This window comes from Mesoplodon bidens (assembly GCF_964165515.1).
Source record: "Mesoplodon bidens genome assembly, chromosome: 17".
Classification (NCBI taxonomy): Eukaryota; Metazoa; Chordata; class Mammalia; order Artiodactyla; family Ziphiidae; genus Mesoplodon; species Mesoplodon bidens.
In genome coordinates this window covers 41024493-41046425 of record NC_138174.1, presented here as the reverse complement: position 1 = coordinate 41046425, position 21933 = coordinate 41024493, and positions in this window count along the sequence as shown.

Sequence of the window (21933 nt, the reverse complement as noted above, 5' to 3'; positions counted from 1 at the left end):
GCACAAGCTTCTTTCCAGATGATGTAGAGTAACACACCTTCATCAAAATGAACTAGAACCAGATGCTTGACTTCTGAAGGACAATTGGAAAATTGTATATTGCATATAAATTGCATAGAAAGACTGGATCAAATAACTAATTGAAATATATTTTGTAACCAATTCTCTAAATAGATATGATTTGGCATCTATAAGCAGTTTAACCAGCTTATAATTGTTTTGTTTAATAAGGCAATTACCAGTAGTTTGTATTTTTCATTACATGATCAAAAACAATAGCAATAATTGTATAAATTAGTGAATAAATTAAATATGTTTGAGTGAACCTGAAATTTTAATGCCAGGAAATAATTAAATACATATTGCCCTGTCAGAAAACACACCTCTGAAACCTGGATTTTTTTTTTGACATTACCTAATGTTATATAAGCTGTTACAAGATCCTCCATGATACAAACTAATCCTGAATAAGCCATCATGATGCAAAACTTACTTTGACAATTAAGACAAAAAGATTACTGTCTTAACACTAACATATTATTGAATATAAAATTATTTTCCCCTCAATAAAATAGAAAAAAATATAAAAATTATTTTAATAAATAGTCACTTTAACAACAAAATGATTTATTATTTTTAACTTAAATGGCAAGCATCAGGCTCCTTTTTACATAAAGATGTTTGCATCTGTGTGTGTATATTTATACATACACACATATATATCTATATATGTACACATATCTATCTATCTATCTATCTATCTATATCTATCTATCTATCTATATCTATCTATCTATCTATCTATCTATCTATCTATATATATAATTTTTTACCTGTGGCTCATACCCTTCCTTGAGGGGATTTCCTTTTGTCTCATATAAAGCAGGTCTCATCAGATTTTGTGAAAACCTGAGGTTAGCTAAAGCATTTTGTTTTAACTAAATTTAAATGTTGAGTTCCTAAGAGTAAAAGGCAAATGCACCACTCCACTCCATGCTGTTTCCTATTCCAAGGGTCTTTAAATCTTTCTGATTTGTGCTCCAGAAATGAAGGTAGGCTCACCTTTCTACCTCTCATTTTAGACCTCCTGTTACATAGTTTGGTCATTTGCAGTAGGGAAGATGGAACAACTCTACACATGTTGTTGCCTCTCTACCATTTAAGCATGGGTGTGGGGTTTTGTGTAACTTACTTAAAGTATTAGAGGCATTAAAAAGGCTTTATTAAATGAGTGTGTAGGCAATTGAAGGTGCACCAGAGTGATATTACCTAAATGCCTGTGGTGCATTTTAATAAACTGCAGGCTCACATATCAATCACAGAATAAGGGCCAGCATATAGAAATGTTTGGATTAATTGTAATGTTAATTGGAAATTAGAGTGCTTTACTTTTTTATGGCAAAGCACATCAGTGAAAGCGTAAGTTAGGAGATGAGGTAGTCAGCACTGACTGCAGCTGACCCTCCTTTTCCACTAGCATTTTCCTGAAGTGTTGCTTGATATCAACAGCGTGACTATTATTTAAGCACCGTGCATGTCAAAAGATAAACTAATTGTGTTACTGCTGCTGTTCTTTCCTGAGAAGGAACCTGGCAACACTACCCTTTCTCTTTTCTCAAACATTTCCCTCCTTCACATATTCAGATCTTTAAAATACACAGAAAACATTTTTCTATCAAAATCAAAAGAGTACCAACTATAAAAATTAAACCTATGCTTCTGTCGTCCTTGCATGACTATTTCACCCATGAATCTTACAAATCAAGCAAAAGGGAGTGATGTAGGAACAAATGTGCAGCATCAGCGAGGTGATAATGTACACACAGCTGCGTGTAGAGTGTGTGTTGGGCTCCATCTTCAACACCTACTATTTTATGTCTTTTGTGTGTTTAGGGTCGCAATTTCCTCTTCTCAGCTTCCTATGTGCGAAATGACGACAAGCATCCACCTCAACTGAAATCAATAAATAAATCATAAGACTTATAGCTATGTAATCATTTAACATGTTGAAGGAAGAACAAATATTTTTCAGAAAGTCTTATTGGACATTAAGAAAATATTTCATGAAGTATTAAAAAGCCATTAAAGATAAAACCATGCTTAGGCAAGAAGTATCAAGAAACCATTAGCATTGAATATTTTAATTTTATTTAGATGAATTAGTGAGTTTCACTAGTAACTCAAGAGTGCAATGTTTAACTGAAAACAGAAATCCAGTGGTTGGCTTGTTCAGGGGTGTGTTTAATTTGCTTATACTACTTATGTTAGGTTACACTTGTCTCAGAGGTGGGACATGAGGATAGCTCTCTTTTTGTTCATCATTTAGTGCTCTCTTCTGTGAGGGCACATTTTATATTAAATATGTATAGTAAAGGACATTTAGCAATTAAACCATTTTTTTTTTTTAGTTTCTAAGAAAGTTGAGAAATATTTTTAAATACATATGCCTCATGGGAAAATTCTTGCCTATATTCTGGACACTCTAATTTCCTTTAAACAATGCAGAAGGACATTATCTCCTTGCCAAAGATCTGGAAGCTGGCTTTGATTTTCAGCTCTAATGGTCTCATCTGAATCCTCATCCCAGGAGCATTAGCTGACAGAGACCCCATGCTGTGATTCACACTGTTTAATGCCAAGTTGATGAGTAATAAAGTTATCATAATCCATAATTTAATTATAGATGATAGTCTCTGCTCTGATTGTAACACTGAGACTGGTTTCATTTACACTTCTGGGATGCTTGACAAATGATTTGGGCTGATCTTTGATACAGGGTCAAGGGTGGAGAAATTTTTCATATAATTGCATTCTTATCTTACTTGAAAGAAACCTACATCCAATTGGATTTATTTTTGAGTTGACATATATGTGTAGTTTCTATGGTAAGTACAAATTTTAATAAGGATTTGTGTAGGTGTTTCCTCTTTGCAAGAGATATTTAGATTGAATTTATCATCCTATTTCCATGTAAAAATTGCTTCTTGTTACTGCTACAAACCTCAAAAACAGAAGCAAAATATACTGTCTCCCAGGGAAAATAGAAAATAAATGCATATTTGGAAATTCATTTTATTTTTCCCAAACTACTGTTCTCATGCAAATTTTATGTCAATTTATAAATTTGCTGAGGCTGTTCACTTAGCTGAGCATAATGCCTTCCTTTCTTATTTTAAAATCATATCCAATTCTATCCTCTCTATTTTGTGAAGCCCTTTCCTGCAAGGAAGGGTTCAATTGTTATTATTGAAAACTCAAAGATATATACAACATACTTCCTTATTGGGACACATTTGTAACAATGTATCTCAATTTAACACATATGAAAATCTCTCATTCTTTCCATAAATAAGGAGACCAAACTCAGTCACTTTCTCCACTTATAAGTGCTCTTTTCTCCTTTAATACAACCACATTCTGAACTTCATATACTGTAAGCTTGAGCTAAATTACAGTGATAACCACAAAAATAATTTAAATATTAATGTAAGCAGAAGAAAAAACAAATTAACATATACAAACATATGTAGTTTGGAAATAAACAAATAAAATATGAGAAGCTATTTCAATCTTCATTTTGTTAATTGATCCCAGGGTTGTTTTGGTATTCATAGCTTCTTTCCTCAACTATTCATTTTGGGCCTTTTGCCCTTGGGAGTACATAAGTAACTGGAGTTCTTTCTCTTCTGTTTCCAAAGGATCTGAAATCTGGGTGGACTTGCCTGTGTGAGATTTCTTTAATTTTCCTATAACACTGTCAAATAAATATGGCAGTACTAGAAAAGATTCTAACAAATCCCTAGATTTCAGCCATATCTTGTCAGACACATTATTAAATAAAAATTATAATTTCTCTTCATATTAAGACTCAATCACTATAGCCAAAAAGTTATTACTTGTCCAGTGGCATGAGGTATTCTATCCAAATGGTTGGTGGTTGTCACAACTTTGCTTTTCACACAATTTTATTTTTTAACTAGGTTCCCAGGAGGAGGCATTCCTCCTTCAGTTTCTAAGTCCTGAAAACAAGCAGATCTCCAGGTTGAGTGGACCAAGTCAAGATTTTGTGGCCGACCCATTAAATGTAACATTTACAGATACATTCTCAACTCTTCTTTGATTACTTCTATGATACATTTTAGTTATAGGAAGAAACAACAGTATATATGGGTTGCTGGTTCAAAGCATAATACCATATCCTATAAGGAAGTACCTCAGACTTTTAAGGATTTGTATTTCCAGCTGGCTTTTAACTGAGTCTTCAAAAAGCCATTACACAATCAATAGTTTCTGGGGAATTTAGAACATAATAAAATCCGTAAATTCAGTATGTGTTGGCCTATATTGCCTTCCTTTGTTTGCTGCAGAATTAGAAACAGTATTGTGTAGAATACCAAGAAGGTGAAAGAGGTATTTGGTAAGTCAAGCATGATTTTGCTGAGAGAGCATGACATATCGAGAAAATAAATCCATTTCCAGAAGTTGTAACTCTAATCCTGAGGGAAAATCATTGCCTCCAATCTATGATCTGGGAGCAAATTTATACCCTGTAAAATGTTGACTACCAGTGACAAAAGATAGTTCATTGCTACTAATAAGTTGGGTACTCAGTTTTGGTCATAGCCTTGATATAAGAAACATGTTGTTGCAACCATGTGTAACTGCCATCCTGTCCCCATGGCTACTGAGTTCATCAGCCTATTGGGTAAGCACAAGGGTGACTGAGGAAGAAGCTGACTGTAATCAACCGTGTGGGTCACAATGTTCACCTGCTTATTGAAAACCTTTTATTTAATGAGTACCCTGTGGTGGCATTTGCAAGGATAGGTATTACCAAACTCTATTCTGAGAAGCCCATTCACATACATTTGTTTAACTCTCCACGTCGCAATCTTCCAGTCTTGCTTCTCCCAAATCTCTGACCACCCAGTGAGTCATAACTGCTTGTCTAAAGTAAATATATTATCAAGTCCAAGCTCAAGCTGCTCACCCCACAACAGGCCAATAAATCGAGAGACAAGGTGTTTTGGGCAAGGAATAAGGACTTTATTGGTAAAAACACCAGGTCTAGAAGATGGTGGACTAGTGTCCCAAGGAACCATCTTACCAGCGTTAGAAATCAGGCTTCTTTTATACTAACAGTGGGGAGAGCTTGGCTGGTGTTGCAAACTTCTTGGTACTGGCCAGACCCTGGAGAGGATGTAATAATCCTTTGCTCTTGCAGCTGTACAGGTCAGCCTGCTCACAATGTTCCTCTAAACCTCCAACAGGGCAATTGTTATTTTCTGTTCTGCAACTTTTTATCTCTATATGAATAGAAAAGTGTTATACTTTTAAAGGTCAAGCCTGGGAGGCAGAGCCTTGAGAAAGGGTATGTATATTTCAACATTCTATTACAAAGGTGCAGAGTCAGCATGACTAAGCAGAGGCAATAGAGTACAAAGGTTAGAGCTAAAGGAATAAGTTTGCTCTTCCCTGTTATAAATAGACTGTCTTTGGACAATGTTATTGTCTAAAGTCTGTATATATCTGACTTCAAATAACCATTATTATCAAGTAAACTGTGACATATTGCTCACAGTTTTGCCCTTTGTAGGGAAATTTCTTCCCTATGTTCCTATAGGATCACATCTGTGTGTGAATGTAAAATCTGTACACTTCTGGATGTGTACAGACATTTTAAAATTATACTCAATAACTTTCCTGAAGTCAACTTGTCACAAGTGCTTCTTGTTGGTTCACAGGTGTGGTGGTTTCAGAAGGAATAATAGTGTAGCAGGAGGAGGCATGCTGAGGAAAAAAGTCAATGGTTCACACAGTTTTCTTATGCCTTCAACATTGTTTTGAATATGTACTACTTCTACTTGATGTTGGAATGATGTGTGTATCTACTCTAATTGCCACATTTGCCCTGTTGGCTATTGATGCCAAACCCCTTGCACATGCAATTTTCAGAGCTTTGATGAGGAGACTGTAACCTAGGACCTGCTGGGTGAGAGTATTATGGTATGTCACCCATGATGATTGATTGCAACATCTCCATCTCTTTCTTGTTTATTATAATGAAGAGTTTCCAGTCCTTCAATTCCTTTCACTGTAAGCCTCCACTGAGTCTTTATTTATTTTTTTAAGTAGAAATGAAATTTATTGAATAACTTTAGGTTACTTCCAGAACTAACTTGAGAACCAGAAGGTCAGGATTCAAGGCTCTGCAACCAGAAAAAACTCCCAAACCACAGAGTGGGACTATTCCAGGGAAGAACCCTTTGCCTCTTTCGCTGGATACAAACCCTGTAGTTTGCATTGCTGATATTGGGTGGCATGGTCCCTAAACCTGTACATCAAAATTATCATCTTTTTCTTGTTATTCCTCACCAACATGCAAGGCTCACATCCTACTCTCTAACCTTTTATTCTATCTAGCATAATAATGACTAAGGTCATGATCTGCTCCCTAGGTGAGAGTTTTACCAAGTATTTCCTTCCTGAATATGATGAATCACCATGCTGTTAGTTTCTGTTTCCTTATTGCCAATCAACTAACCATTCAAACAACACTACATAACTTAGGGTCTTGTTATAGTGACATGCCAATTCTGACAACAAATGTCCATACCAGTAAGGATAGACTAGGTCTGGCTGCAATAATAAAAAAAAAAACTAAAAACAGCAGTCACTTAACACAACAAGAATTCATTTCTCATTTCAGTATGGAGACTCTCCCCACTGCAATCATTCAAAGATCCAGGCTGACAAGAGCCCCTTTGTGACATAAGTTTTCAAAGATTTTGAGTCAGATAAAGATGAATATGCCAATGGACATATATGCAATGAAAGCTCCCACCTACATTTTGTTGATCAAAGCAAGTCACCTGATTATACCTACAAGTCACAAGATAACACCCAACTAGAAAAGTGACAGGGAAATGCAATCCCGCCATTGACTAGAAAAAAATTCAGACATATTTGGTGTACAGTATTTATGACAGAACACCTTTAGTAGGCAGGATTGATCATGTAAAATATTTCTGAAACATAAGGAAACATGTTCTAAAGATTCTGAGTGAATACCAAAAATTGATAACATTTTCTTCAGTGTCTAAAATTGTTTCTCTCAAATACATAACATCAATAGTTCTTAGAAAATCATTTTACTGTTTCTTAATTTAGTTTAAATTGAAGATAGAAAACTATATAGAAATGGATGAATCACATTTATTTGACTTAGTAATTTCATGCTGTAGTAGACCACCTCTAGAGTGCCACCAGCAATTCCCACTTTCTGGTGCCTTCTCCTTTGTGTAACCCTATACCCTAGAGAATGGAAGTGTCCTGTAACTTGTTTCTAACTAATAGAATATGACAAGGGATGGAAGGTCACTCCTTTGATTATGTTATGTTACATAAGAGTCTGTCTAAGCACACTGGAGTAAGACACTATTCTACTAGGCTTCAAGAAGTGAACAGCTACATTGTGAACGGCCTACAGAGAGGACCACACAGCAGGGAGTTGTGGACACCCCCTGGGATCTGACAATATTCTTCATTTGACAGCTAATAAGATGTTGAGACTGTCAGTCATACACCAAAATGAAATGAACTCTGTCAACAACTTTAATGAGTTTGGAAGCAGACCCTTCCCCAGTCAAGCCTCTGAATGAAAATGTAGCCCAACCAATATCTTCATAGCAATGCTGTGGGACACTGAGCTAAGCTGAACTTAAAGTCCTGCCCCATGAAAACTGTGAGATAATAAATGTTTGTGTTTTATTAAGCAACAATATTTGAGATAATTTGTTACACTGCCATAGAAACTAATACACCTGCTTATTGCAATTCAACTTTACTTTACTACCCTTATTTATCTTTTGCATGGTTTTCCTTTTTTTATTTGAAACTTTTTACTTTGATAGTTTAAACTTACAATTACAAGAACCCTGCAAGAATGTCCAGTATGTTCTACATCCAGATTCATCAATTATTTATATTTTGTTCATTTGCTTTATCATTTTCTCTCTCTCTCACATGCACACATATATGTGTGAATGTGTGTGAATTCCACTGAGTCTTAAAAAGATAGAAAACTGGAAGGTCCCTATTATGCAATTTTCTACTATTCTGACTCACAGATCATAATGCTCTGACCTAGGGATGAGAAAGTTGCCACCATGACTCTTCATTTTAGTGCTACAATAGCTTTGACACAATCCATGTTATTAAATAGTTGCTGTATGCCCTGTCCCTCAAGCTAGGAACTGACCATTGAGTCCTGTGCATTGCTGCTCCAGAAAAATTGAATTCTTCTATACTCTGCTTGCCAGCAAAACCAATTGAAACAGAAAAAAAATACATTTTCCCTTATTTATGCTTTTCAGATATCATGTGGATCTGAATATTTGGTGAAAGCCAAAACACTTGTAAAACCTGAACTGTTAGGAAGTATAGAAAGGCTAGACTTTAAACATTCTAGCTTTTATCATGAACAAAGCCATCTAAAAGAGAGTTGAGTGAGCAAATCTATACAAAATGTCAGATTTTCTTCAGTTTTACTAATATGTGCCTCACAGTATATTTAAATAACCTATATCTAGAACCACATTTCTTCAGGCTGCAGTGGCATTATCTCATCTGTTTATAACTTGGCCTTTAATTCACTTTTTTTTTTTTTTTTTTTTTTTTTTTTTTTTTGGTATGCACGCCTCTCACTGTTGTGGCCTCTCCCATTGCAGAGCACAGGCTCTGGACACGCAAGCCTAGCAGCCATGGCTCACGGGCCTAGCCGCTCTGCGGCATGTGGGATTTTCCCCAACCGGGGCAAGAACCTGTGTCCCCTGCATCAGCAGGTGGACTCTCAACCACTGCCCCACCAGGGAAACCCTAATTCACATTTTTGTGTGTAAAAATGGCACTTGTGAATTTCCCTTTCTTTTGTCCAAGTTCAGCTATATATTAGACTTTCACTCTCATAATACATATTATAATATTTGCATAGGCTTGTAGAAGGAAGAAAAGCATCCAAATTAATCCACTCTATATGGGAAATAGAAATATCTTTTTATTCACATGTTTCAATGGTCTTTTCTCTTTCAATTATTTTTGGCCAGCATTCTATCAATTGTTTCACTTTACTGTTCACATCTTGCTTCAGTTCAGGAACATTCTTTTCTTCTATAAATATTATTATTATTTTAGTTTTTATTTTATTCCATTTTCAGGTATTCATTCATAACACATCTTTGAATATAATTTCTCTTCCATTGGCTCTAACTCCTTTTCAAATAATTTTATTATTATATTTATATATATTCTCTCTATGCATCTTTCTGTCAATTTATTATGTTTTCTTAGGATTATTTTTAAACTTATATTCCATAACATAACTTTTCCTATAATCTTTATTCCTCATTTTTTTCCAATTAGCACTTGAAGATTTAAAGTTTCCTTACCCACATTTTCATTTAATTTAGGTCAGTTTTATATTCTTTTAACTTAATTTTTAAATTAATTTTTTCACATTTTATTTAATAAAACTAAGAATACTTTATATAAACTTATTTGGGTTACAACAAAGTCATTGTATAAACATTTCATGATTATTGATGTAGAAAATTTTATCCAATTTGAAGTTATTCTATAATCTTCTTTTTATGATATTGTTGATTCATGTACAATTTTTCTACTACTTTAGTCTGATGACGATCAAATAGTAGTATAGTTGCACTTGCACATTGCATCTCTCCTTGTTCATTTAGGCAACATTCAAATTCTCTTCATTTCCTAAGTTCAGGACTTAAGTAATCTGCAAGGGCACAAGGAAGCTTGAACAACATGCTTCATCTCTGGGTACTTTCTGAATCAGTAAACAGTTTCCAGTTTGAGTCAGTCATGGGAAATATGCTGTCTCTTTGGGGATATAGCTCCAGTTTCATCTTCCTCCATAGTTTAGGGATGAGCAAGTCACTTAGATAAATTAACTGACTACTCCTAGAAGACTCCTAGCAGACTCAGTTAGCACACTATTTTGTTCATGTATCTTTAACTTAATTTTCTACTGTTTTAACACACTTGAGAAGGGCAACTGAGAGATTACAGTTCATGTTTCCTACCATCTGTATTCAAATCTACACCTTCTCTGTTTTAACTGTGGAGCATTTTTTTTCCTTATCATTCAGTTGAGTCTATGAAACTATAATACAGTCTGATAGAAAAAAACAAAATAGATTTTGAAAAATAATTTCTCCTCCAGATTCATTATACCTGTTTATAATTATAGCTGCCATTTCCCTTTTTTTTTTTCCATGAAAATGGTTCTCATCTGTGGAAATTGGAAGACATTAGTTTTATGCTTCAATTTTTTTTTTTTTTTTTATAAATTTATTTATTTTATTATTATTATTATTATTATTGGCTGTATTGGGTCTTCATTTCTGTGCGAGGGCTTTCTCTAGTTGCAGCGAGTGGGGGCTACTCTTCATCGAGGTGCGCGGGCCTCTCACTGTCGCGGCCTCTCTTGTTGCAGAGCACAGGCTCCAGATGCGCAGGCTCAGTAGCTGTGGCTCACGGGCCTAGTCGCTCTGCAGCATGTGGGATCTTCCCATACCAGGGCTCGAACCCGTGTCCCCTGCATTGGCAGGCAGATTCTCAACCACTGCGCCACCAGGGAAGCCCTATGCTTCAATTTTTTAAAATTATTTTATTTTTGTCTTACTTTCCATTAAAATTTATTACTCCTTTGAGAAATACATAGTGTTTGAAGCCAAATGTGTACTTTCAATGTAATTGAAATTTATTTCTGGGAGATTACCCTCAAAATATTTTGTGATAAAACTAAAACTCTTAGAAAGTTTAAATCTAAGAAGCTCTTGGTGGTATTAAAAAATGAGGTGTCTAACGACTTAAAAAAAATATTTGGAGACAGTTTTGATGAATCACCACGATTAAATATTTCAAATACCTGCTATTGCTTGTCTTGCTTTATTAATAAAATTTAAATTGTTACATGAAGGATTCCTGTACCCCCAAAGGGAATAAATATAATTAATTGAAAATAAATTATTCAGCAAGAAAATAAAACAATCATTTTATTAAAATTGCTAAAATTTTACTTAGGAATATACTTTGAATATTTCTAGCATGATATTATTTTTTTTATTCTTTAAAAATAAGAATTAAATCAGTTTATTGATTTAGATCCTTTTGACTGATCTCATTAAGTTCCATCACCATGGTATTCCATAATTTTAGTCATTAAAAACCATGCATTTTATTTTTTAATAGTGGTTTCTCGTCGATAATGCAAGAGTTAATAGAAAAATATTTCTAATAGTGTTTTTGTAGAAAATAATGAATAGCTGCAAATAATTTATTAGAATGAAATAGTCTATTTTGTAAATATATTCTACATAAAATCACTTGGAGAGTCTTAAAATTAAAGACTAAAATTAATAGCCACTTCTATTAAGTATAAGCTGGGGAAGTGTTCTGTATTTAAATTTATTATTCTATAATGAAATTATAATTCATTTAAGGCATGTAGATATATTTTGAATCATTAGAGTGTTCAATTTCTAACCTATTTCAAATTTCTAATTTTCACCTACACTATATTAAGTTGTCAGAAAGTTAAAGCAAGACACTATTGGTGTTATATGGGGCAGTTTATCAAATTCACTAAGTTACTGGAAACTGGGAAGAAGAAAAACTCCAGTATTCTAAAATACTGTATACTAAAAATGTCCTGTGGAAGATTTAATTTCTTTAATTTACACTTTATGCAAAAAATTTGCTAGTTTGATCAGGTATAACCTAATAAAATGAATTTCAAAACATTTTTGGTCAGGTACTAATAATTATAGTGATATAATAGAAAAAGTTTAAGGAAAACTATTTTATGAATAATAACTCAAAATTGAAAGTAAATTCATAGTATTTCCAAATAATTCAAAACTATTTATTGCAAAATATATTTTTCTCTATCCATATATTCATAAGGGTTAAATTCAGCTTGAATTGACCTTTACCTGCTATATATTTTTAATGTCTTTCAATATCTCAAACCAAAATAAATCTCAACACATTGCCTGTGTTTAGATATTTTCATGAACTTTTTCATATATTATATCCTACTGATGACAAAAAGATAAGTAAGACATAATTTAATCAAATCAAAAGGACAATAAATAAGTGGGTATATGAGAGGAATAAACAAATAATTCTTTGGTACCATCCAAGGCCAACACAGAAATTCAGAACATACTTTTACAAGGATCAAAAAATTAGAAGATCAGAGATGTTTAGAGGTAACTAGTCAGAGTATCTTGAGAATGTAGCATGTGAGATAAAACCTGAAGTATAGATAGGATGTTAACAGAGAAAGGAGGAGGCATTAACTCAGAGAGAATATTAGGAAGAAAGGTGCAGAGGGAATTGGAGGTTGGGATAAGTCCAAGTATATAAAGGAAATACCACACAACACTTGCACAATAAAAGTTTCAGACATTTGTTATATATCCATGCAGAGGATTTCTAATTTACTTGTATAGGCAAATAGGGAAGTCCTGTGCAAACACTGCTTCAGGAAGATTATATTGTCAGCTATGTTTAGGTGCTGACATTCCCATTCATGAGCACCATGAGAATTACTTTTCAGTAGTTTTCAGTAAGCTGGACATAATTAGGACAAAAACACATTCGTTGATTGTGGCCTTGGAAATAATAGAACAGATGATACTTAATGGAGGCAAACTATACATAACTGGGCAATTATTTGCAGAATGAAAGACAAAGGTATAAAAGTGGTTAATTCCAGCATAAGTGACTCTAAATTATATTATTATTACCAAGGTTAAAAGGATTTCCACTGACATATGCTTTTTTGTGTATTAGATGATATTAGATTTCTCTGGGAAAAGAGAACCAATAGGAGATATATGTGTATATATATTAGAATAATACATAATATACTACCTTTAGATATTACATATTATATTTCTATATAGCATAATGTATGATATTTATTATAAAGAATTGGCTCATATGATTATGGACACTAAGTTCCATGATCTGTTGTCACCAGCTGAAGACCCAGGAACGTTGGTGATGCAGTTCTGAGAACCATAGTGCCAATGGTGTCTCAGTCTGTGAGGGCAGGAGAAGACTGATGTCTAGCTCAAGCAATCTGGCAGAGAGAACAAACTCCCCTTCTCCATATTTTTGTTCTAATCAGGCCCTCAATGGATTAGAGGAGGCCACACATACTGAGGAGAACAGTCTGCTTTTCTCAGTCTACCAACTCAAATGCTAATCTCATCCAGGAACACCCTCAGAGATATACCACAAAATAATGTTTAGGCAAATATCTGGGCATCCCATGATCCAAACAAGTTGACACATAAAATTACCCATCAAACCATGGTTAGATTAGAAGTATATTGCCTATTTTTCAAATATTTCTAGTGATATTTTTGTAATTGGTTTCTTAGTTTTACTATGATCAGGGATATAACTTAAATCCTTACAAATTTGTAGACTGTGACTCCGTATATGGTCAATTTTGGTAATTGTTCTAATGCACTTAAAAATAGTAAGTATACTTCAGTTGTTGGATGCATTAATCTAAGTGTGTCAATTAGGGTTAAGTTTGTTAATCATATGTTCACATCTTCTATGTCCTTAATACTTTAAATCTACTTAGGCTATCAGTTCCTCAGAGAAGTACTAAAAATATCTCATAATAATTGTAAATTTGTTTATTCATACTTTCAGATAGGGTTCATTTTATCTGAAATATTTTGACAGCATGACATAGTTAAACACAAGTTTAGATTTTTTTTTATTTTCCTATGGATTTACATTTTTATCATTATAAAGCATTTCTCTTTATCTCTAGTAATGCTTCTTCTTTTTTTTTTTTTTTTTTTTTTTTTTTGCGGTATGCGGGCCTCTCACTGCTGTGGCCTCTCCCGTTGCGGAGCACAGGCTCCGGACGCGCAGGCCCAGCGGCCATGGCTCACGGGCCCAGCCGCTCCGCGGCATATGGGATCCTCCCAGACCGGGGCACGAACCCGTATCCCCTGCATCGGCAGGCGGACTCTCAACCACCGCGCCACCAGGGAGGCCCAATGCTTCTTCTTTTAAGTATACTTTTCCTAGTATTAATATAACAGTCGCATTTTTCTTTTGGTTCACATTTTCAGAGTATATCTTTTGCCATCTATTTAATTTTGACATTTCTGTGTAGTTATATTTAGGGTATATACCTTATAAGCAACCTAAGTATTATTCAATCCAGTCCAAAAATCTTAGCCTTGAATCTTTATAAGATCAGAGATATTATCTGTATTCTTCATGATATAATCTAGGTATAGCAACATATTTTACATACAAGAAGGACTAATAGAAAAGTGGAGAGGTTCCGCACAGAGGCTCGGTGCCACTGACACTCACCAGTCCGAGAGGCTTGTCTGCTCACCCACCGGGGTGGGTGGGGGCTGGGAGCTGAGGCTGGGGCTTCGGTCAGATCTCAGGGAGAGGACTGGTGGCGTGAACACAGCCTGAAGGGGTTAGTGCAACACAGCTAGCGGGGATAGAGTCCGGGAAAAAGTCTGGACCTGCCAAAGAAGAAAGAGATTATTTTTTCCCTCTTTGTTTCCTGGTGTGCAAGGAGAGTGGATTAAGAGTGCTGCTTAAAGGAGCTCCAAGAAGGATGCAAGCTGTGGTTAACAGCGTGGACCCCAGAGACTGACATGAGAGGCTAAGGCTGCTGCTGCCACCACCAAGAAGTCCATGTGTGAGCACAAGGCACTATACACACTGTACTCTCAGGAGCCTGTGCAGCCCACCACTGCCAGGGTCCTGGGATCCAGGGACAAATTCCCCGGGAGAACAAACGCCGTGCCTCAGGCTGGTGCAACATCACGCAAACCTTGGCCACGGCAGGATCGCCCCGTACTCTGTAACCCTCCGTCCCCACAGTCTGAGTGAGCCAGAGCACCCGAATAAGAGCCTCCTTTAACCCCGTCCTGTCTGAGCAAGGAACAGACGCCCTCAGGAGACCTACACGCAGAGGCGGGACCAAATCCAAAGCTAAACCCCGGGAGCTGTGCAAACAAACAAGAGAAGGGGAAATCTCTACCAGCAGCATGAGGAGCAGCGGATTAAATCTTCACAATCAACTTGATGTACCCTGCATTGGTGGAATACCTGAACAGACAACAAATCATCCCAAATTGTGGAGGTGGACTTTGAGAGCAAGATTTATTATCTTTTCATCTTTTCCTCTTTTTGTTAGTGTGTATGTGTATGCTTCTGTGTGAGATTTTGTCTGTATAACTTAGCTTTCACCATTTATCCTAGGATTCTGTCCGTCCGTTTTTTTTTTTGTTTGTTTGTTTCTTTGTTTTTTGTTTTGTTTTTTACTTTAAAAAACATTTTTCTTAATACTTTTTTTATTTTACTAACTTTATTTTATTTTATCTTACTTTATTTTTTCCTTTTCCTTTCTTTCTTTCTTTCTTTCTTTCTTTCTTTCTTTCTTTCTTTCTTTCTTTCTACTTTTTCTCCTTTTTATTCTGAGCCGTGTGGATGAAAGTCTCCTGGTACTGCAGCCAGGAGTCAGTGCTGTGCCTCTGACATGGGAGAGCCAAATTCAGGACACTGGTCCACAAGAGACTTCCCAGCTCAATGTAATAACAAATGGCAGAAATCTCCCAGAGATATCCATCTCAACACCAACACCCAGCTTCACTCAACGACCAGCAAGCTACAGTGTTGTACACCCTATGTCAAACAACTAGCAAGAGAAGAACACAGCCCCACCCATTAGAAGAGAGGCTGCTTAAAATCATAATAAGGCAAACAGACACCCCAAAACACACCACCATACGAGGACCTGCCCACCAGAAAGACAAGATCAAGCCTCATCCACCAGAACACAGGCATTAGTCCCCTCCACCAGGAAGCCTACAAAACCCACTGAACCAACTTTAGCCACTGGGGTCAGACACCAAAAACAACAGGGACTACGAACCTGCAGCCTGCAAAAAGGAGACCCCAAACACAGTAAGATAAGCAAAATGAGAAGACAGAAAAACACACAGCAGATGAAGGAGCAAGATAAAAACCCACCAGACCTAACAAATGAAGAGGAAACAGGCAGTCTACCTGAAAAAGAATTCAGAATAATGATAGTAAAGATGATCCAAAATCTTGTAAACAGAATGAAGAAAATGCAAGAAACATTTAACAAGGACCTAGAAGAACTAAGAGGAAACAAGCAAAAATGAAAAACACAATAAGTGAAATTAAAAATTCTCTAGAAGTGATCAATAGCAGAATAACTGAGGCAGAAGAAAGGATAAGTGACCTGGAAGATAAAATAGTGGAAATAAATGCTGCAGAGCAGAATAAAGAAAAAAAGAATGAAAATAACTGAGGACAGTCTCAGAGACCTCTGGGACAACATTCAAACTATAAGTGTCCCAGAAGAAGAAGAGAAAAAGAAAAGGACTGAGAAAATATTTGAAGATATTATAGTTGAAAAATTCCCTAATATGGGAAAAGAAATAGTTAATCAAGTCGAGGAAGCACACAGTCCATACAGGATAACTCCAAGGAGAAACATGCCAAGACATATATTAATCAAACTATCAAAAATTAAATACAAAGAAAACATATTAAAAGCAGCAAGGGAAAAACAAAAAATAAGACACAAGGGAATACCCATAAGGTTAACAGCTGATCATTCAGCAGAGACTCTACAAGCCAGAAGGGAGTGGCAGGATATATTTAAAGTGATGAAAGGGGAAAACCAACAATCAAGACTACTGTAACCAGAAAGGATCTCATTCAGATTTGATGGAGAAATTAAAACCTTTACAGACAAGCAAAAGCTGAGAGAGTTCAGCACCACCAAACCAGCTTTACAGCAAATGCTAAAGGAACTGCTCTAGACAAGAAACACAACAGAAGTAAAAGACCTACAATAACAAATGCAAAACAATTAAGAAAATGTGAATAGAAACATACATATCAATAATTACCTTAAATGTAAATGGATTAAATTTTCCCACCAAAAGACACAGACTGGCTGAATGGATACAAAAAGAAAACCCATATATATGCTGTCTACAAGAGACCCACTTCAGACCTAGGGACACATACAGATTGAAAGTGAGGGGATGGAAAAAGATATTCCATGCAAATGGAAACCAAAAGAAAGCTGGAGTAGCAATTCTCATGTCAGACAAAATAGACATTAAAATAAAGACTATTACAAGAGACAAAGAAGGACAGTACATAATGATCAAGGAATTGATCCAAGAAGAAGATATAATAATTGTAAATATTTATGCACCCAACATAGGGGCACCTCAATACATAAGGCAAATACTAACAGCCATAAAAGGGGAAATCGACAGTAACACATTCATAGTAGGGGACTTTAACACCCCACTTTCACCAATGGACAGATCATCCAAAATGAAAATAAATAAGGAAACAAAAGCTTTAAAAGATACATTAAACATGATGGACTTAATTGATATTTATAGAACATTCCATCCAAAAACAACAGAATACACATTTTTCTCAAGTGCTCATGGAACATTCTCCAGGATAGATCATATCTTGGGTCACAAATCAAATGTTCGTAAGTTTAAGAAAATTGTAATTGTGTCAAGTATCTTTTCTGGCCACAACACTCTGAGACTAGATATCAATTACAGGAAAAGATCTGTAAAAAATACAAACACATGGAGGCTAAACAATACTATACTTAATAACGAAGTGATCACTGAACTAATCAAAGAGGAAATCCAAAAAATACCTAGAAACAAATGACAATGGAGACATGACAACCTATGAGACAAAACCTATGGGATGCAGCAAAAGCAGTTCTAAGAGGGAAGTTTATAGCAATACAATCCTACCTTAAGAAACAGGAAACATCTTGAATAAACAACTTAACCTTGCATCTAAAGCAATTAGAGAAAGAAGAACAAAAAACTACAAAGTTAACAGAAGGATATAAATCATAAAGATTAGATCAGAAATAAATGAAAAAGAAATGAAGGAAACGATAGCAAAGATCAATAAAACTAAAAGCTGGTTCTTTGAGAATATAAACAAAATTGATAAACCATTAGCAGACGCATCAATAAAAAAAGGAAGAAGACTCAAATCAATAGAATTAGAAATGAAAAAGAAGTAACAAATGACACTGCAGAAATTCTAAAGATCATGAGGGATTACTACAAGCAACTCTATGCCAATAAAATGGACAACCTGGAAGAAATGAACAAAGCCTTATAAATGCACAACCTACCAAGACTGAATCAGGAAAAAATATAAAATATGAACAGACCAATCACAATAACTGAAATTGAAACTGTGATTAAAAATCTTCCAACAAACAAAAACCCAGTACCAGATGGCTTCACAGGCGAATTCTACCAAACATTTAGAGAAGAGCTAACACCTATCCTTCTCAAACTCTTCCAAAATATAGCAGAGGGAGAAACACTCCCAAACGTTTTCTATGAGGTCACCATCACCCAGATACCAAAACCAGACAAAGATGTCACAAAGAAGAAAACTACAGGCCAATATCCCTGATGAATATAGATGCAAACATCCTCTACAAAATACTTACAAACAGAATCCAACAGCACATTAAAAGGATCATACACCATGATCAAGTGGGGTTTATTGCAGGAATGCAAGGATTCTTCAATATACGCAAATCAATCAACGTGATACATCATATTAACAAATTGAAGTAGAAAAACCATATGATCATCGCAATAGATGCAGAGAAAGCTTTCAACAGAAATTCAACACCCATTTATGATAAAAACCCTACAGAAAGCAGGAATAGAGGGAACTTTCCTCAACATAATAAAGGCCATATATGACAAACCCACAGCCAGCATCATCCTTAATGGTGAAAACCTGCAAACCATTTCCACTAAGATCAGTAAAAAGACAAGGTTACAGGGCTTCCCTGGTGGCGCAGTGGTTGAGAGTCCGCCTGCAGATGCAGGGGACACGGGTTCGTGCCCCGGTCTGGGAAGATCCCACATGCTGCAGAGCGGATAGGCCCGTGAGCCATGGCCACTGAGCCTGTGCGTCCGGAGCCTGTGCTCCGCAAGGGGAGAGGCCCCAACAGTGAGAGGCCCGCCTACCGCAAAAAAAAAAAAAAAAAAAAAAAAAAGACAAGGTTACACACTCTCACCACTCTTCTCTTTTTTTTTTTTTTTTTTTTTGCAGTACGTGGGCCACTCACTGTTGTGGCCTCACCCATTGTGGAGCACAGGCTCCAGATGCGCAGGCTCAGTGGCCTTGGCTCACTCTCCCAGCCGCTCTGCAGCATGTGGGATCCTCCCAGACCAGGGCACGAACACATGTTCCCTGCATTGGCAGGCACCAGGGAAGCCCCTCACCACCCTTATTCAACATAGTTTTGGAAGTTGTAGCCAGAGCAATCAGAGAAGAAAAAGAAATAATAGGAATCCAAATCAGAAAAGAAGTAAAGCTGTAACTGTTTACAGATGACATGATACTATACATAGAGAATCTTAAAGATGCTACCAGAAAACTCCTAGAGCTAATCAATGAATTTGCTAAAGTAGCAGGATACAAAATTAATGCATGGAAATCTCTGGCATTCCTATACACTAATGATGAAAAATCTGAAAGTTAAATTAAGAAAATACTCCCACTTACCATTGCAACAAAAAGAATAAAATATCTAAGAATAAACCTACCTAGGGTGACAAAAGACCTGTATGAAGAAATTTATAAGACACTGATGAAAGAAATTAAAGATGATACAAGTAAATGGAGAGATATACCATGTTCTTGGATTGGAAGAATCAACATTGTGAAAATGACTCTACTACCCAAAGCAATCTACAGATTCAATGCAATCCCTATCAAACTACCACTGTCATTTTTCACAAAAAATTTCACAATTTCTGTGGAAACACAAAAGTCCCCGAATAGCAAAATCAATCTTGAGAATGATAAACGGATCTGGAGGAATCAGGTTCCCAGACTTCAGACTACTACAAAGCTACAGTAATCAAGACAGTAAGGTACTGGCACAAAAACAGAATTATAGATCAATGGAACAGGATAGAAAGCCCAGAGATAACCCACACACATATGGTCACCTTATCTTTGATAAAGGAGGAAGGAATGTACAATAGAGAAAGGACAGCCTCTTCAATAAGTGGTGCTGGGAAAACTGGACAGGTACATGTAAAAGTATGAGATTGGAACACTCCCTAACACCATACACAAAAATAAGCTCAATATGGATTAAAGACCTAAATGTAGGGCCAGAAACTATCAAACTCTTAGAGGAAAATATAGGCAGAACACTCTATGACATAAATCACAGAAAGATCCTTTTTTACCCACCTCCTAAAGAAATAGAAATAAAAACAAAAATAAACAAATGGGACCTAATGAATCTTCAAAGGTTTTACACAGCAAAGGAAACCATAAACAAGACCGAAAGACAACCCTCAGAAGGGGAGAAAATATTTGCAAATGAAACAACTGGCAAAAGATTAATCTCCAAAATTTACAAGCAGCTCATGCAGCTCAATAAGAAAGAAAAACAAACAGTCCAATCCAAAAATGGGCAGAAGTCCTAAATAGACATTTCTCCAAAGAATATATACAGATTGCTAACAAACACTTGAAAGAATGCTCAATATCATTAATCATTAGAGAAATGCAAATCAAAACTACAATGAGATATCGTCTCACACCAGTCAGAATTGCCATCATCAAGAAATCTAGAAACAATAAATGCTGGATAGGGTGTGGAGAAAAGGGAACCCTCTTGCACTGCTGGTGGGAATGTGAATTGTTACAGCCACTATGGAGAACAGTATGGAGGTTTCTTAAAAAAGTACAAATAGAACTACCATATGACCCAGCAATCCCACTACTGGGCATATACCATGAGAAAACCATAATTCAAAAAGAGTCATGTACCAAAATGTTCATTGCAGCTCTATTTACAATAGCCAGGAGATGGAAGCCACCTAAATGTCCATCATCAGATGAATGGATAAAGAAGATGTGGCACATATATACAATGGAATATTACTCAGCCATAAAAAGAAATGAAATTGACTTACTTGTAGTGAGGTGGATGGACCTAGAGTCTGTCATACAGAGTGAAGTAAGTCAGAAAGAGTAAGACAAATACCATTTGCTAACACATATATATGGAATCTAAGAAAAAAAATGTCATGGAGAACCTAGGGGTGTGACGGGAGTAAAGACACAGTCCTACTAGAGAATGAACTTGAGGATATGGGGAGTGGGAGGGTAAGCTCTGACAATGTGAGAGAGTGGCATGGACATATATACACTACCAAACTTAAAATAGATAGCTAGTGGGAAGCAGCTGCATAGCACAGGGAGATCAGCTGGGTGATTTGTGACCACCTAGAGGAGTGGGATAGGGAGTGTGGGAGGGAGGGAGACACATGAGGGAAAAGATATGGGAACATATGTATATGTATACCTGATTCACTAATGAAGCAGAAACTAACACACCATTGTAAAGCAATTATACTCCAATAAAGATGTTAAATAAAAAGAGAGAAAATCTTAAAAGTAGCTACAAGAAAGAGATATTATATATAAAGGAAAAAAATAAGAATTATGGCAGATTTCTCATCAGAAACAATACAAGGCAGAAGACAGTGAATCAAAATCTTTAAATTTCTGAAAAAAAGTACTAAGTTGGAATTCTAAATCCAACAAAAATACCTTTCAAAAACGAAGGCAAAATAGACTTTTAGAGAAAATCTGGAAGAATTTATCATCAGCTGACCTGTATTCCAAAAAGTATTAAATAAGAAATTCTACAGGTAGAAGGAAAAGGATACCAGGATGAAATTTGGGTCTATA